General features: G+C 40.6%; 1 pseudogene; it reads right to left on the bottom strand.

Annotated features, from left to right (window-relative positions):
* LOC117515586 overlaps positions 1 to 17,039 on the bottom strand; it is a 70,970-nt pseudogene continuing 53,931 nt past the window's right edge.

A 17,039-nucleotide genomic window follows, 5' to 3' on the forward strand; every position in this document is an offset into this window, starting at 1 on the left:
GTTTTTTTTTTTTCTTTTTTGTAAAAATGTTCAAAGTGAACAAAAATTTCCAATACTGTATAAAACACAGTGAACATTAAAATCAGACAGTAGTATTACTTTTTAATCTTGTGTTCTTTCGGCCTACATCACCTACAACATCTCAACTCAATTTGAACAATTCAGTGCACATTTATCTAAAAGTTTTACCAAGACTATGAAATTAAAGAGAAATTAAGTTTACAGGTGTTTAATTCTTCTGCTCATCTACCCAAACCATGCCACAGATTAACGAAGACAAAAATGAGGAATACAAGAATAACTCTGTCGCACTGTTCTTACCATCGATGAAGATGAAGAAAAAAAAACAAAAAAAAACAAACAAGCAAACTTCATTTCAATTAGCACATAGAAAAATAAAATGAACATTTGTGTGAAAATCTTCGAACAATTAACTGGAATTTGATTGAGAATAAAAACCCAGACATACCAAAATAAAATTTTCAATTTCAAATGAAAATTTTTTCAAAGTACTGTACAGGTTCACGTGTAAGTCATCGAAGCAAACAGGCAGATCCAGCCGAGAAGATCAAATTTAAAAGGAGTTCCACTTTGTACAGAGGTAAAGCAAAAGCTGACTCACTGAAAATAATCTGTGAAATAACTTAACGGACGTCCCCTCCAGAGCACACAGGCAATTATGACAGCCCCCGGGAATCGTGTCGTCAAATTTTACTTGTGATTATTGCTGCATGATGACAAGAAAAGGTGAAGGCAAAGAATAAATCAAAAAGCTTCCTGTAACCAAGGAAGAAACATGTCTGTCTGAGCTTTTCCCCAGCTGCAAGAAGGCTTCGTGAATGAAACGTCGGCATGACATAAATTACCGGATTCTGAAGAAAACATCATAAACACGAGATTAGTGTCATTTCATAAATGTCCCTCATGTTAGTGCAGTGAGAGAAACAAGAGAACATCATTTAATGTTGAATTTGTTTTTAGTGGCTGCAGAAAATTCACAGGTGGGTTATGTATGAAAACAAAACAAAACAAAAAACACGTGAACAAAAACCATTTTATGGCACACTGCTGTAAACTCACTGAGGCATGCACTCATGAGCTCTTTAGGGGATTCAGTCCATGGGGAGATCTGAGGAGACGAGCATAGGTGAAATTCAGAAATTCATTTCTGTCCAGTGGAAAAACTGGTAAACACACAACACTATGTGCCTGTGTGATAACACTGTTGTCCTTCCAGTTGTTTGTGCCTAACGGCTGTCAAAGCAAATGGTGTTGAGTGACATACAAAAATTACAGACCTCGGTCAATTATTAGTCACATAAATGTGTCAGCATGCCCACATTAAAAAGTTCTTAAGAGTTGCTATCTGAAGAATAATGATTTAAACTTACACGGTTTGTACATCCACACTGTAGTAGTTTTTTTTTTTATTTATTTTCACGCCCATGTAAACTAACTCGATAACATGATACAGCCTGGCTTCTAAAATAAACCACAGCAGCCGTCACATAGCACTCGTCTTCATTTCTGAACGGGTGGAAATCTCAGCTTCAGTTAGCATAATCAATTCTTCATTTTCAAAAACTGGTAAAGACAATAAATAAGTACCAAATCAAATACACGGATGCCATGACCTTATAGTCCACAGGCCAAGTAGGTTTTTGGTGCCACATAAGGAGACTAAACCACACTTACAATCCAGATAGAGTATATCATGGCCTATATAAAAATGTATAACCATCACGGAGCAGCTATAGGCCTGTTGGCGCTGGTGACTAACTCCATATTCCACAGTGTGATGCAGATGAGAGCGTGTGACTCCCCTGGACGGAACACAGGTTACTTCCCCAGCCAACCACATTGTTTATCTGACCTTAAAGATTCCAAAAAGGTAGTTTAGACTGACGCTGTCCAGGAGTAAGAAATAATAAGAATGGTGACCATGGTGAAAGTCAAATTTCAGTGTACAAGGGTCAAGAGTTAAATTTATTCCAATTCTGTACAGTGTTATTCAAATCATTAGCTGAGCTAATACGTTTTGTTTTTTTAAAGAAATAGGTTAAACTTAGTTCAGACAATACGTGGTAACATATGTCATAGGATCCGTCGCTGTACCTGTTGCCTGTTACTTTGACGACCAAGCATTCAAAACAGTCAATACTATTCCATTTTAAATCTTATTAGCTCAACCAATAATTTACATCACTTTTTTTTAACCAAAACTTGAGCAACTTAAATTTGTGGCCCCTGTAAAAAAATGGGTAAAGACCAGCCTTTGTCACCAATTTTCATGTCCTTATCCTACATCTTAACTACCTTCAGTAACAGATGGTCCAAAAACTATACCTTTTTGTAATCTTGATGATCAGACAAATAATGTTGTACAGTTTTAACCATGATTGGAGCGTTTTTAAATTTTGACACTAGTGTAATCATTCACTGACCCCCTACCTGGCTATAGCTACCACCCTGGGATGGTGATACATTTTAATGTAGGGCATAACATACTGAGGCTAGATTGGAAAAGTTTAGTCATCAGAGGTGGCACTATTTAGGACAAAATTGGCTGCAGGCACGCCACACTTTATCTGGTTTGTTACACAACAAGATCAAAACGATGTTAGTAAGACAATTACAAAATGTACCTTCAACGAGAAGGGCTGATAAGCTGAGATATGGTTTGACTTTGTTTAAACTAAAATGACAGCAACCAAAATGTAAGAGATCCACCTGACTGGAAAGCTGCAAATACAACTTGATGGCATCAAATCCTCAAAGTCCAAGAAACGTGTTACAACTATCATTTCTTTGTGTGAGTGTGTGTTTGTGTTAAAGAGTCCTGAGAGCACAAACCCAAAAATCAGAAAAGAAAAATTAAAGAATTACACATTTACAGTTGAAGAAATAGTTTGTTTTCACTTATGATACACTAAATATGTACAGTCACATGCAGAAGACTGTCTGCACCACAGACGAGAGAGAGCCTGTCTCTTTTGACGTGTAGATCACAAAAGTATCGCAAATCCCCCATCGACGGTTTCTCAGTCCTGGCTAGAATGGTGAAAAAAAAAAAAAAAGACATGGAACAATTCACCAGCAGCCAAGGGAGTGTCACTCAAGAAGATGCAACAAGACGGGGGGGGGGGATACTAAAGCTACACAAGATTCCTTCACTTCTTGGCACTCCTTTGAAGAGAAAAACAAAAAGAAAAAAGATGTTAGATCACACTGTACTGGAAATGGCTGATGGTCAGATCCACTCCACAAAGCCAAACAAGCTGCTCGTTAGTGTCTTTGTCTTTTCCATGCGTGTACGTGACTGTCTGTGTGGATGGAGGCTGTGATGAATAATAACCGTGTCAGGTTTTTCTTTGGATGGAGTGACGCTGTTGTTCCCACTGTAGGCACGAGGAGGAGCCAAGGCATTGGGGATAAGGGAGCGGGGGTAGGAGTGGGGGGTCGGTCTCAGCGTCTCATCTGGCCCATCTGATAGTTCTCTCTGTGCTGGCGGTGGTGCCGCTGGGGCTGAGCCTGCCGCTGAGGTTGCCTCTGGGGTTGCCGCTGTCCACCGTGGCCGCCGTGGCCACCGTGACCGCCGTGCTGGTGGGCGTGTGGATGCTGGGACTGTTGCTGCACCTGGGAACTAGCATGCTGCTGTGCCCGACGTCTCTTCAAAGTACCTGCCGGGACAAACATGGTTGGAAACTGCATTACGTGCATACTGTGTGAGCGTGCCAGAAACAAGCCAAGACCCTGACGGTGTTGAGCTTGAAACAATGTCGGACTCTGTAGTTTTCTCTGGGCCCCTCCCCAATCGGACCGGGAGTGACATGTTTAGCCGCATGTTCTCCTTGAATTGCTGGCTGTCTGAGTGGTGTCCAAAAAATGAGGTGGACTTCATAGATAATTGGCAAAGCTTCTGGGGAAAACCTGGTCTTGTTAGGAGAGACGGCATCCATCCCACTTTGGATGGAGCAGCTCTCATTTCTAGAAATCTGGCCAATTTTCTTAAATCCTCCAAACCGTGACTATCCAGGGTTGGGACCAGGAAGCAGAGTTGTAGTCTTACACACCTCTCTGCAGCTTCTCTCCCCCTGCCATCCCCTCATTACCCCATCCCCGTAGAGACGGTGCCTGCTCCCAGACCACCAGTAACCAGTAAAAATCTATTTAAGCATAAAAATTCAAAAAGAAAAAATAATATAGCACCTTCAACTGCACCACAGACTAAAACAGTTAAATGTGGTCTATTAAACATTAGGTCTCTCTCTTCTAAGTCCCTGTTGGTAAATGATATAATAATTGATCAACATATTGATTTATTCTGCCTTACAGAAACCTGGTTACAGCAGGATGAATATGTTAGTTTAAATGAGTCAACACCCCCGAGTCACACTAACTGTCAGAATGCTCGTAGCACGGGCCGAGGCGGAGGATTAGCAGCAATCTTCCATTCCAGCTTATTAATTAATCAAAAACCCAGACAGAGCTTTAATTCATTTGAAAGCTTGACTCTTAGTCTTGTCCATCCAAATTGGAAGTCCCAAAAACCAGTTTTATTTGTTATTATCTATCGTCCACCTGGTCGTTACTGTGAGTTTCTCTGTGAATTTTCAGACCTTTTGTCTGACTTAGTGCTTAGCTCAGATAAGATAATTATAGTGGGCGATTTTAACATCCACACAGATGCTGAGAATGACAGCCTCAACACTGCATTTAATCTATTATTAGACTCTATTGGCTTTGCTCAAAATGTAAATGAGTCCACCCACCACTTTAATCATATCTTAGATCTTGTTCTGACTTATGGTATGGAAATAGAAGACTTAACAGTATTCCCTGAAAACTCCCTTCTGTCTGATCATTTCTTAATAACATTTACATTTACTCTGATGGACTACCCAGCAGTGGGGAATAAGTTTCATTACACTAGAAGTCTTTCAGAAAGCGCTGTAACTAGGTTTAAGGATATGATTCCTTCTTTATGTTCTCTAATGCCATATACCAACACAGTGCAGAGTAGCTACCTAAACTCTGTAAGTGAGATAGAGTATCTCGTCAATAGTTTTACATCCTCATTGAAGACAACTTTGGATGCTGTAGCTCCTCTGAAAAAGAGAGCTTTAAATCAGAAGTGCCTGACTCCATGGTATAACTCACAAACTCGTAGCTTAAAGCAGATAACCCGTAAGTTGGAGAGGAAATGGCGTCTCACTAATTTAGAAGATCTTCACTTAGCCTGGAAAAAGAGTCTGTTGCTCTATAAAAAAAGCCCTCTGTAAAGCTAGGACATCTTTCTACTCATCACTAATTGAAGAAAATAAGAACCCCAGGTTTCTTTTCAGCACTGTAGCCAGGCTGACAAAGAGTCAGAGCTCTATTGAGCTGAGTATTCCATTAACTTTAACTAGTAATGACTTCATGACTTTCTTTGCTAACAAAATTTTAACTATTAGAGAAAAAATTACTCATAACCATCCCAAAGACGTATCGTTATCTTTGGCTGCTTTCAGTGATGCCGGTATTTGGTTAGACTCTTTCTCTCAGATTGTTCTGTCTGAGTTATTTTCATTAGTTACTTCATCCAAACCATCAACATGTCTATTAGACCCCATTCCTACCAGGCTGCTCAAGGAAGCCCTACCATTATTTAATGCTTCGATCTTAAATATGATCAATCTATCTTTGTTAGTTGGCTATGTACCACAGGCTTTTAAGGTGGCAGTAATTAAACCATTACTTAAAAAGCCATCACTTGACCCAGCTATCTTAGCTAATTATAGGCCAATCTCCAACCTTCCTTTTCTCTCAAAAATTCTTGAAAGGGTAGTTGTAAAACAGCTAACTGATCATCTGCAGAGGAATGGTCTATTTGAAGAGTTTCAGTCAGGTTTTAGAATTCATCATAGTACAGAAACAGCATTAGTGAAGGTTACAAATGATCTTCTTATGGCCTCGGACAGTGGACTCATCTCTGTGCTTGTTCTGTTAGACCTCAGTGCTGCTTTTGATACTGTTGACCATAAAATTTTATTACAGAGATTAGAGCATGCCATAGGTATTAAAGGCACTGCGCTGCGGTGGTTTGAATCATATTTGTCTAATAGATTACAATTTGTTCATGTAAATGGGGAATCTTCTTCACAGACTAAAGTTAATTATGGAGTTCCACAAGGTTCTGTGCTAGGACCAATTTTATTCACTTTATACATGCTTCCCTTAGGCAGTATTATTAGACGGTATTGCTTAAATTTTCATTGTTACGCAGATGATACCCAGCTTTATCTATCCATGAAGCCAGAGGAGACACACCAATTAGCTAAACTGCAGGATTGTCTTACAGACATAAAGACATGGATGACCTCTAATTTCCTGCTTTTAAACTCAGATAAAACTGAAGTTATTGTACTTGGCCCCACAAATCTTAGAAACATGGTGTCTAACCAGATCCTTACTCTGGATGGCATTACCCTGACCTCTAGTAATACTGTGAGAAATCTTGGAGTCATTTTTGATCAGGATATGTCATTCAAAGCGCATATTAAACAAATATGTAGGACTGCTTTTTTGCATTTATGCAATATCTCTAAAATTAGAAAGGTCTTGTCTCAGAGTGATGCTGAAAAACTAATTCATGCATTTATTTCCTCTAGGCTGGACTATTGTAATTCATTATTATCAGGTTGTCCTAAAAGTTCCCTAAAAAGCCTTCAGTTAATTCAAAATGCTGCAGCTAGAGTACTAACGGGGACTAGAAGGAGAGAGCATATCTCACCCATATTGGCCTCTCTTCATTGGCTTCCTGTTAATTCTAGAATAGAATTTAAAATTCTTCTTCTTACTTATAAGGTTTTGAATAATCAGGTCCCATCTTATCTTAGGGACCTCGTAGTACCATATCACCCCAATAGAGCGCTTCGCTCTCAGACTGCAGGCTTACTTGTAGTTCCTAGGTTTGTAAGTAGAATGGGAGGCAAAAGCCTTCAGCTTTCAGGCTCCTCTCCTGTGGAACCAGCTCCCAATTCAGATCAGGGAGACAGACACCCTCTCTACTTTAAGATTAGGCTTAAATCTTCCTTTTTGCTAAAGCTTATAGTTAGGGCTGGATCGGGTGACCCTGAACCATCCCTTAGTATGCTGCTATAGACTAGACTGCTGGGGGGTTCCCATGATGGGCACTGTTTCTTTCTCTTTTTGCTCTGTATGCACCACTCTGCATTTATCATTAGTGATCGATCTCTGCTCCTTCCACAGCATGTCTTTTTCCTGGTTCTTCTCCCTCAGCCCCAACCAATCCCAGCAGAAGACTGCCCCTTCCCTGAGCCTGGTTCTGCTGGAGGTTTTCTTCCTGTTAAAAGGGAGTTTTTCCTTCCCACTGTAGCCAAGTGCTTGCTCACAGGGGGTCGTTTTGACCGTTGGGGTTTTACATAATTATTGTATGGCCTTGCCTTACAATTAAGCGCCTTGGGGCAACTGTTTGTTGTGATTTGGCGCTATATAAAAAAAATTGATTGATTGATTGATTGAGCTAACCAACTGCACAGAGGCGGTAATCCAAAACGGACTTCAGTTTGGTCACCAGACTACCATTTAAGTTGTGCAAATGAGCCAGACTGAGTTTGTGTGGGCAGCTCCAGTTTACAACTTGATGAGGGACCCTCAAAGTGGTTTCATGAAACTAACTCTGGTCATAAACATTAGATACTCTTGCACACTGCAAGAGTACCAAACACTAAACAAAACAAACAAAAAAGATTAATTTTCAATTAATTATGTACACAGTGCTAAATATGGTCATACACATTTTGCATATCCACTGCATATTTATTTACACAACACACTGTCTGCTTTCTGTTTGACAAGATAGGATTTATCTATAAGATGTCCCAAAAAAAAAACATCTAAAACACTCGGTTTGACCCTTAAATGCTACAAACTTAATCACTTATGTTTCTTTTTTACTTGCAGAGACCCTGAAGTTTATGTTGATGCCAAGCATCGATGCATTGAAGGAAAACATCTGCTGAGAAATCCGAAACATTCCTCAGGACACTTTCCCCAAAGTGATGCGGAATATGGCTGGATGTCTGCAGGCCTACATTGAACATGTCTAAGAGACTGACAAAATGCAGGGCCAATATTGACACTGGTATGAAAAACTTCAACCTTTCAGCTTTCTATCCAGCCATAAGCTTATTTCCTAGACATATGCTTTGACCATTTTCTTTGCTGATAAAATGTTGCATATTTTTTTTGGGACACCCGATAAATGTCACAACAAAAGAATTTTCTGTCAAAGCACTGACGGCTGCACGGAAAAAAAAAAAAAGTAAAGACTGTTATCCGGCAAAGGTTAGCAGACCCAGGACCAAACTATCACAAGCAATTTTTTTATTTTTTTCCTAAACCAGGAAAGAGGTGTTGTGCCCTGCCATTTTTAGGCCTTTTTTTTCCCAGGGCAGACAACAGAGAAAAAGGAACAAGACTGATAATTTATTGTTGTTGGGTTTTTTTCCCCCTCAACTCATTATGTTGACCTTAACAGTGATCGTTGCTTAACTACAACACTGCAGTTAAATTTTAAACTATAGGATTGACTCCAACAGCATTTGTCAAGCAAAACTGAAAACGTTGCATTCCAGTAAAAGGTTTTTTCTGGATATATTGCATTTTTCTATTTTAAATTTATTTATAACTAAAGTGTTATCAGCTGTTATTTCTCATTTTTGTTCTTGAATTATTTACTGACAATAGTTTTCTTGTTTCTTGTATTTCTCCTGACCAGTGATTCATGCATAACTGCTAGAATGGCCTAAGCAGTGGTTTCCCCTCTGAGTCTGGTCTGCTTGAGGTTTCCTCCTAAAAAAAAATGCCACAGTCACTCAGAGGGTTGGTAAGGTTAGACCTTAGCTGTGTGACTGTTAAAGAATTATGTCACAGAAGCTTGACTTCCCTTTGGCACAATGTCCAAATTTTTACTTTTGCTAACTAAATATCAACTGCACCCCAAATCTTCATGGCCAGTGGATGCATGCACCTACAATTAACACAAGGACTGTGACTGTTGTTGCCCATCAAATTTCACTTAAATCTGTTCATTACTGTTGGAGTTTACTATGCCAGTAGACAAACACTGCTGAAAATATTACCTTCTTGGTGGAAGTAATTAAAAAAAGAAGAAGAAGAAGAAGAAAAAACTCCCAACTTATTTCCATGTAAAATTCCATATTCATATGAAAAACGATAATACCTCAAAAGCAATTTCGACGATTCCGAAGTAATGATGAAATTATAATTCAAAACATGAGACAGGCCTTTGTTATTTTGATTTAATTTGGTTAAGAACTGGTGTAAAGCCGAGCTAACAGCAGGATCGGTGGTCAGTCTCTTTACTGACAGAAAATTTAAAACCAGGTTTGCTTAAACCACCAGACTCACCTGGAAGTGGTTTAGGAGGGGGGAGTTTGGGGTTACTGCTCGGTGTGTGCACACTGCAGATCTTAATGAAACCAGCCATGAGCATGATGAGGGCAATGCCCATTAAAAGCACTGCCCACCAATGAGCCTAAAAAGGAGGAAAACAGAAAAAAAAAAAATATCACAAAAAATACACAAACAACACATAACACAAACTGATCTGCAGGCTAAAATCAAGAAGTAGTTAATTACCACAATCCACTCTGCGATGTTCTCATAGAGCTCTGGGTTGAAGATGGCCTTCTTTAGCCTGGCAAGTGGCCCATCTGCATCCACCAGACGGCACTTCATGAACACGTCACAGTAGCCTTTGAAGTCATTGCAGGGCGAGCCAGCTGGCAGTGTCGTCACTTTCTTATTGAAGAAACGAGCCAGGCGCTCTGACCCAGTACTGCTACAAGTGTTGGGATTCACTGCAGACAAATAATAAGTAATGGTCAGTATACAGAAAACACCACAAGACATTTTATTTTCAAAATCCACTTCAAATAAAAAACAAAAACCTGACACATGAAATGACTCACTCTTTTCCATGCAGCAGACATGGCACAGCTCAGTTTCATCTTTGCCATCTTGGCTGGCACAGGTGCAGGCCTCAAGCCCGTATTTCTCACAGATTGAGCCAGAGCAGCCCTGCGAAGGAGGAGCACAAAGTCAGACACTGATGTCATGAATATTAAGGTTGTACAACAACCGGTTTCCCCCAGGTGTGGAATTCCTACCGTTACTCACCCCGTTGAGGCAGACTTGGGTCTCTCCATGTGCAGGCGGTAAAGTTAGCTTTGGGCTCAGATGCGGGTACACACATGGGGCTGATTCCGTTGCACATTTCCTTGGTGAGCGCACTGCGTCGATTCCTCTCTGCACTTTTTCATTCCGGCCTTGATAAAGCATTTGTCAGTACAGGCAAGGGCCCTGGCTGGGACTAGAGAAGAGACCACTGCTAAGCCATAGAATGAGTGTAAACTCACGGGCAGGGTACACTAAATCCAGGTGGCAGGAAAACGTGCACACAAACTAAAGTTTAATCAGCCTGTACCCTGCAGACTTTGTGGGGCTTTATTTGCATTTCTTATTATCAGGGCTCGTGGCATGATAGCAGCACTCGTCCTTTGCACTGATCACTGTAGCCACAGTCGCACTCCTCTCCTGGCTCCACCAGGCCGTTTACCGCAGATGGCTGTCCAGACTCTGGAAAATGAATGCATTCCAAGGATAAACATGATTTCCATTTCTGACATGGTTTGCACGTTACATCTTGCACTGAAAAGGATAAGGAGAATCAAACAGTAACTATGATCATGGTATCATGACAACACTATGTTTTGTAACCAACACAGCAAACTGATGAAACTTCAGGAAAACCAAAATGAGTATGTTCAAATAGAAACAGATGTCTAGTGAACAATGGACACACTAAATGATACTTCTCCATCAGTCTGTTCTGAACAGCAGAAATGTCAAGATTATTATACATATGAAAGAACCAAATATGACTGAAATGATTTGTCTGTGAACCTGACCAACATAAATCCTCAAGAAAAATTTTCCACTTTAAGGAACTGTTTCATAATCCACGTAACCCCTTTCCATCAGAGAAGACATGGAGGAGAATCACTGATGCGCCATGTGTGATTTCAAAATGAATCAGATGTCCATAAAATTTTCAGTCTGTTCATGCAACAGAATTATCAGGCTGATAATTATCTGCATACTTGGTAGCACTGATCAATACATATGTTTTGTATGGTTCTTGTTTGAAATACTGACACCACTGAATTTTAAGTACATGTAAATGTTAATGAAATGAATGCAAATGAACCAAGTTTGTATTATCAGAATATGTACTAAAATCTCAGAATTTAAGGACCAATAAAAAATTTTTTTCATATTGCAAAGTAAAGAATACAGGCAAAAGGTAGACAGTTACTAGCACATGTTGATGAATTCATTACTTCTAAGTGCCAATTTTCACAGCCAGTTTTCTTGAGGCAAATCAGGGGATGACATCATTTACACAAGTCATCCAAGGCAAATGTGTCTGGAATCTGCTGTTTTCAATCACTGAGCAACTATGCAAGAAGGAGACTAGTGAGAGAAGCCATCAAAGTATGGCAATTCTGAAGGTGTTACCAGATTATAGGAGAAACTGGGAAAAGTCAAAACATATGTGTTGCATCGCCATGGCAATCCCTCAATGGTGAGAGAGATGGACTCTTCGTCAATTTGCAGGGGGTGGACCCAGACACGACTGAACAGGCCACATCTTGATGTGCACTGTTTCTGACAGATGCTGCATGTGGTTGCTGCAGGAAGCATGTGCTGGTCGACATCTTGCTCTCGCTCCTTCCATTTTCTCCTCTTATGATCTGTGTTGTTCCACTCCTGTGTGAATCATTGCTCGCCAGCTGGCTCAGTGCCTTGTGTATTCTTCCCAGGTCTTCCAGTCGATGGAGCAACACTTGAGGTTGTGCTTCAGGGGGTCCTTGAAGCGTTTATTCTGCCCTCCTCCAGACAACTTACCTGAGGGTAGACGAGCCACTGAGAGGTCGGCTGTTATCCATCCTAACAATGTGAACCCAGCCACTGAAGTTGGTTCTTGACGATGACACATTTGATGCTCTGGAGCTTGGCTTCATCCAGGATACTGATATTGGTACTGTAGTCTTCCCTCCTGATGTGGAGGATGCTCCTCCACATCAGGTAGCGTTGGTGGAATCGCTTCTTTAGGTGGCAGTAGTAGGTGGTCCAGATCTCAGATCCTTACAGAAGGATTGGATGACGACTGCTTTGTAGATGAAGATTTTCATCTGGTATAGGAGGTCTCTATTGTTGAAAACATCGGAGCCAGGCTGGCCGAATGCAGCGCACACTGAAGAAACGTGTTGGATCTCGATGTTGGTGTTTGATGACAGATGGTTGCCCAGCAGTGAAACATTTAAACAGTTATGATTGTAATGAATGTTATCGAGCATTTTATACGATGTTAACGGGAAAAATTAATATTTAAAAATATTAAAGTATGCATATCAGCCAATTATTTAAGGACTTTGATCAGAGGCTCGAGAAAAAAAGAAAAGTGATTAAGGCATTTCTAAAGCTGGTACATTATTATCTCAAGCACCTTATCAAGGACACACTGCATAAATGTTACCTAAATTAATGAGTTTTGGCAATGTGCAATCAGTAATACTGCTGCTGCTCAAATTTATCTGCTGTGGAAACAACTGGCAATATAATTGGATCAACCAAAAGAAACGACTGTCTGTTAATGTTGATATTAAAGGCAAAGATCCAAGCCCGGTCACAATCACACACCTACCGACAAAACAGTTGCCTCTCTTTTTCTCCAGCACCTGGCTGATGTTGCGCACACTACAGATGGAGAACTTATTGTTGTTGAGCTTGTCTCCTGATGTTGCTCTTGCATACATGATATAATTTCCTTTCTCTTTCTTATCTTGGCTCTTAGATTCTCCTGGGGTGCACTCAGACCCAGAGTCATGCTGAAAGCGAAGAAGAAAAAAAAGAAAAAAAAAAAGAATCAAGTATTAAGCTGAAGGAACAATGTGTCCAAACCTTATAAAAACACTTCTCACACTCCATGGCACAGCTACATGACTCACCGGGGAGCCAAAGTTATGTCCCACTTCATGTGCAAATGTGATATGGGACACTTTTGGAGGTACATGGGAAGCATAGTTCTGCACTGTGATGATGCCAGTGTTCAAAGACTTCATTTTTCCATCAGAATATAACTTGGTTTTTTCACAGATTCCTCCAGAGCTCCCTGTTAATGAAAAGTACAAATCAAAACAAAATGGTGACAGATGTGATTCCCATTTAAGACAAGAAAATAATGTCAGGTAAAGTGCCTTTATTTTCAAGACTCCGTGCATGTCAAAGGAGTTTTCATACCTGAGGGAGCTCCCACCCAGGCCAATCCCAACACCCCATCATCGAAGTCCCTGTCAGTGAAAACGTAAGCCAAGCAGTAGTCGTCATGGTTCTGTTCAGAGTTCAGCTCCAGGAACTTCTCCACGCCAATGTTGGCAAAGCGGAAAGGGTTGGATTTCTCCCTCTCATCACTGGTGGTGTTGATCTGTGCAGTAATGTGATGAAGAGATGAAAGAACAGAAAATAAAAAAATCTGTCATTTATAGTCAAGAGTTAAGCTTAGCGTGGGACTCACTCGGATTCTCTTCACCATGAAGCTGATGTTACGAATGCCCATGAAGTCTGTGCCTTGATAGATGGCATCAATAGCTTTGACATGACTGGAGATCTAAAAAAAAAAACAAAACAAAAAAAACAAAGACAACAACTGAAGAAAACCGTGTCTCAACACACTTATGAACAAAAACACTGAATACCTGCACACCATATTATCCAGACTATAAGTCGCGCTGGCGTATTAGCTGAATCTGTCAAAAAAATGTGCAATGGGGATGGAAAAACGTATGCAAGTTGCATCGGTCTATAAATGAGTTTTTGAAATGTGGTGCTGCTGGTTCAAGAAACAAGAAGCAAAATGAATTTAATCAGAATATTATCAATTAATTTGATTAAAATGCAAATACCATGTTAGTGAGCAGAAGCTAAAAGGCTAATTATACTATTGTATGAGTCACAAACTAAAGAGTAAACTGCTTCTTGTCATCACTGAACAGACATGCATCAATGTGGAGCTAAGTGTGTGCATGTTTACCTCAATAAACAAACTTAAACTTTTGAAAATGAGAAAACATTTGGAAAATGATTGTACAGTTATCCTTACCTTAGCCCAGCCACCCTGCTCAACTGCAATTCTGGCTGTCCCGCAAAGTGCAAACAAGTGGAGTGCCAAGTAGCATGAAGGTTATTCCTGAGCTCTATTCAAAACCATATGAAGATTATGCACGCTTTATTTAAGAGCATGGTCTTTCAGTTTGAAAGCATGATTTATTAATTTGGCTTCCAGCTAAAGCTAGCATATCCTCCTCATTCAAATCTTCTTGTTTTAAGACACAAAATAAAAATAAATAAACAAATAAAATATAACACAATGCTAAAATACCCTTGGCCATATGAGCATTGTGTTCTGTGTATGTTTCAAAAACTGAGTTTGCAGCTAGCAACCAGACTGTGATGTCACAGTGCAGCTCTATTCTGACTGGCTGTCACCCCCGCCACTCAAAAACTAAATTGAATGCTAACCTCTGCTAAATGTCTTTTAAATGACTTCAGAGGTGTTATTAGGTTCTAAATACAGCTTTTTCAGTTTTAGAAGTGTTTATTTCTCACTAGCTTTGACAACGACATGACAAAGAGGTTATATTTACACACAAATGAAATGTAGTTTCCACCTAGCTAGCAGCATGTGACGTCACTACGCTAACTTCCGTGAGATCGTGCCATAAAATTAGGTACAAAATTTGACTTTTTAACCTCTTCAAAAAAAGTCAAGGTTAGCCATCTTCAAACTTGTCCAATGTCTGTGTCCCAAGAATGTTCCCTGTGAATTTGAAGACTGTGGCAGTAATAAAACTGGACTTAGGCTGCACACAGACAGATGGATGGATGGAAAGACAGACGGACAGGCGCCAGGTCTTCGCAATACCCGATGGCCATATGTTGGCCTCGGGTAATAAATGACTTCTAGTTCAGAAAATACAGTATTCCTTTAGTGGAATTATCTACAGCTTGGACACTATTCATTTGCCATTTGTATGCATGTTACATTATTCAATTCAATTAATTTTATTTATATAGCGCCAAATCACAACAAAGCTGCCTCAAGGTGCTTCCCACGAGTAAGGTCTAGCCTTCCCAACTCCACCTGAGCAAGCACACAGGCGACAGTGGACTATTGACTATGAGAAAAATGTGACAATGGATTTTGTATGTATTAAGTGTGTGAACACATAAATGATAAAGAAACAAAGTAACCAATAGTATGCAAGCTCCATTACAAAGGTTATAGTGTTGAACACCAGAGGAGCAGTGACATTCAGTTTTTTCCTTTGTAGTTTTAACATAAAAAAGGACTAAAACTTCAATAGGTGATGATGATGTAACCACTGATGTACCCAACCATTTTCAGTGACTCTGATTTAAATAACTGTTATACCCGTCACACATAGCTGGAATCACGCAGAATGGCGTCGGACTTATGAATCGGCATACATCCGAGAAGTGTCGGATTTCAGTTCCAAAATGTTCTGACAGCCATCTGCGGAAGTCCACACAATTGGTCAAAATCAGCTGGTGGCCCCGAGTGTGACGCACATGTTCAAAATTCTCTGGGTGCAGTCGAGATGGGACACCTAGCAGATGGCAGTCTGAACGCCATCTGACCACAATTTACATATTCTGAACAGATTGCACCCCCCCCAGGGCACAAAGGAACCATTGATCGTTAAGTATGTGGCACGCAGCCATCCATGTACAGGCGATGTGAACACAGTGCGAACAAACCCGAAAGCACCGTGTCCACTGCAGGTCAATGTGTGGCACAGCGCACAGAACTGCAGATCTGGACAGGCTGTTATATCCATAATAGACCTTACAGTACAGATAATATTCTTCCCCATGGTCGACATAAATAATGTGAAAAATTGTGCCCATCAGATCTGCGACACCACGGCGGCTCGTGGGCAGTTGCGCATGCTGTCACACTTCATGTCAGAGGCTCAGAGCTGAACAGAACTCACCGCTGTAATAAACAAATTATTGCTTGATCCCATTTAATTCTGTCGGACATATGATGTGGAACTGTTTCGCCATGACAACATATCGAAACATGAATCTCACCTCCAGACGCATTTGGCAGCGCAGTGTACCAGGAGCCAGGACCACACAGCCTGTGGTGGAACGCTGGAAACGACGCCAAACATAATTCCTATGTGATAATTCAACCAGAAATCAAGATGTAGAGTTGTGGGGGGGGGTGGGGGGAGTTGCTGCCACGAATATAGTGGGAAAGCTCACTGCAAGCTTTTCTAAGGCCAGGTTCACACGACAGGATAATTAGGCCAATATCAGACCCGATCTTAACGTTCTGACAATCTTAAGGATGCCCCGACAATCGTGATGACGCTAAAGATAATCTTATCAGATATTCCTCCTGTGTGTGGTGTGTTAAGAGCACTCTGACCTGCTCGGAAGGACGTCAGGAGCGCTCAGATCGCAAATCGGTGATATTCAACATGTTGGAATTTTTTGGCCCGATATCGCAGCGTGTTGTGTCCTCCGACTACAAACGTGCACACAGCCTGCTGAATGTGACGTGCAGCCAATCAGAAAGCGAGGTGATGGACGTACGGAGCGGAAAATCAAATCAAAACAGCTGTTCTGACTTACCAGAAAGTCCGGTGGTCGCACTGTCTCTACTCCTTTAAAGAACGCCTTTTCTTTTTGTATCGTTTTTGTTCCTCTCTTTTAAATAGTCTACAAAGTATCTCCGTTTGTTTACTCTGAAGTCACATTTAATCTCGAGAGATTTTGCGAGATTTCTTGTCTGAGCTGTAAATGTTCGCGTGTGGAATCTGTTCGTGTGTGGTGGTGGTGTTTTTACCGTGTGG

This window comes from Thalassophryne amazonica, chromosome 8, assembly GCF_902500255.1.
Source record: "Thalassophryne amazonica chromosome 8, fThaAma1.1, whole genome shotgun sequence".
Classification (NCBI taxonomy): domain Eukaryota; kingdom Metazoa; phylum Chordata; class Actinopteri; order Batrachoidiformes; family Batrachoididae; genus Thalassophryne; species Thalassophryne amazonica.